Source organism: Pristis pectinata, chromosome 10, assembly GCF_009764475.1.
Source record: "Pristis pectinata isolate sPriPec2 chromosome 10, sPriPec2.1.pri, whole genome shotgun sequence".
In the NCBI taxonomy this organism is placed as follows: domain Eukaryota; kingdom Metazoa; phylum Chordata; class Chondrichthyes; order Rhinopristiformes; family Pristidae; genus Pristis; species Pristis pectinata.
In genome coordinates, this window is record NC_067414.1 from 71,604,192 (window position 1) to 71,606,891 (window position 2,700).

The following is a 2,700-nucleotide window of genomic DNA, read 5'->3' on the forward strand; positions in this document are numbered from 1 at the left end:
TTTAGTGCAAATTGATCAAAGTGGTCATAGTGTTGTTAGACTGTAGTGATTAGGGTTTTGCCCATTGGTTCAAGAACCGAATGGTCGAAGTGAAGTAGCTGTTCTTGAACCTGGTGGTGTGGGACTTCAGGCTTCTGTACCTCCTGCCTGATGGTAGCTGCGAAAAGATGGCATGGCCCGGATGATGGGGATCTTTGATGATGGATGTTGACTTCTTGAGGTAGCGCCTCCTGTAGATACTATCAATGGTGGGGAGGGATATGCCCGTGATGTATTAGGCAGAGTCCACTAGTCTCTGCAGCTTCTTACATTCCTGCACATTCAAAATGCTCTATCAGACCATGATGCAAGCAAAATGAGGTTCTACATGAGTCTGGAGATAAAATGTTTAGAAGTGCAAGGACAGTCAAAGGCTCTCATCAGACTTGCACAGCAAAGTGATCAGCATCTGCAAGAGAGGAGATACCAGTGATTAGTGTGCTTTTAGTTATAACCATAATCAGGAGAAGAAACTCTGGAAGGGCCGATGAAGAATTATGACCATGGAAGCAGCAAACACATTTTGCCTCTCAGATTGCAAGTCAGAGTGTGAATCCTTGCACTATTTCACACTATTCTCCAAGTGAAGTGTATAAAGATACAACAAACAGGCTGCACTTGGGAAAAGTAAACCTTGGCTTTGATGATTGCAGAGTTCTGCCAGAGATGATCTTTCTATGGGGGTACAATCACATGCTCTGCTGATTTGCTAACACCTCTGTTGGTCTTGACTGTGTTTAATGTCCTGAGAGATTAACTGTTTGATAATAGATTGAGCATGGTGCATGCAGGCTTACTCAGTGCTGGGCTGGCGAAATTCCCCAGGCGTGATCCTGCTCCTCATCAGAAATGAAGCAGAGAAGCAACTGATCAATCAGTTTGAGCTTATGAGCCAATTTATAATGTGGGCTCCTAGTCAGCAGGAGAACCCCACAGTGTCCACAATGCTATATCCTGTGCTAGGAGAGTGACAAGGCTATTGCTCATGTGGGAAATAAGGGTGGGGGAACCAGGGATGTAAATTAGGACAGTGCTTCTGGGACTGAGTGCAGCCAAGTACCATCTGAGGCCGAGGGATGGGCAAAATGTGGTTGTAATGGAATGACAGAGAGGAAATGGAACTCTTGGTTATATGATAAGCTCTGGGCGCTGTCTCCTGCTCACTTGGTTATGTTGCTGTAACGTTGCTGTGCAATTTTTGCTCTTTGTGGATGTGTTGTGATGGGAAAGAAGATAAAGTTATCAAGGAGGGACATTCCTTAGGCATGACTGGCACATTATGTGGGAAGGAATTATTGGCCTGGGTGGAAAATTGAAAATTTTGAGTGTTTGTTCTATTATGAAAGCTATTTTAGGAATTGTTTAGTGGTAGAGCAGGCAATTAATATCATAGCTGCAGCAGGGTTTTTTTGTTGGCGTATGATTATTAAGTATTATTTTCATGGCATTTGCTCTGAGAGGAGATGGAGGTAGGAGAGTAAAGTTCAGTTGAGGTTAATTTTGTTACAGATTATTTTCCTCCCCTTCAAATATATTATATAGGATTTCTCTCTATTGATTCGCCAGTTCAGGATACTTAACAAGTTTTACTGGAAAGCCTATTATACAGATAATTGGAATAGCATTATCTGAAATATAATAATCACATTGTACGTGGATTACTCTAATACACATATGTATGCAGTATTCTGCATAATTGTAAAATTTGGCAAGGCTCAATGCAGTAGATATTGGCTTCATACACGAATAGAGGCAAAAAATAGATTTCATAACAAAGAAAATCATGAGGAATGGACTAACCATTTGCTACCGCCTGTTTTATTTACTGCAAAAAGTCAAAAATATATCCAACTATTACTGCAGATCAAATCAAGTGTTGCAAATTAACTTTAGTTCTATTAAGAGATTGCCTGGAAAAGCATTCTACCTTCTACTGCTTGGTGTGTTACCCTGCACTAACAAAAAAACCTTTGTAATAATATTTTCCATTTGAGTCAAGTATTTATGTCCAGCATGTCGAATATTGAATTTCTTCTTCCTCATTGGCTAAACAGCCAAGCTTGAGTTTCTTCTCCTGTCTGATTAGTATAAGTAAAACAGCAACTGAGGGCCAGATTAATTAAATATAGTGGTTAAAATTCTGGCCACAATCTGATTCCCCCCTCCCTGCCTATCCTCATGATAATTAAAAGCAATGCAACGTGACGATTTTTGCAGTGGACACCAGAACTGTGAGAATATATCCACGCTGTTACAGAATGTAGTGGTCCATACGTTTGGTGTTGATGTGTCTCCAGCCCTAACTTCCTGGCTCCATGTGACTGCAGTTCTATGAAGGTGGCCTGGCATCACTGACATTCCTCATGTTCCTACCAGGATGAGGTGATAACCCCCTTCATAAGTGTGCACAAAGTGGGGTTGAACTGGCCCAGTTGTGCCGTACCTCTGCCTAAATAGAACTCAAGGAAAAACCTATCCATGTGCTTCTCTTGTAGTGCCCTTAACAATGGGGTAGGGTGGGACGGGGAAACTTAATTTACAATGGACAACAACTCTTGCATTAAAGGGAAGTTGTGGTGTGTATAAATGCACACATTCATATTTTCTCATGACCTGGAAGGAGCCTCTTCAGCCCAATAAATTTATTTTAACCGACATACT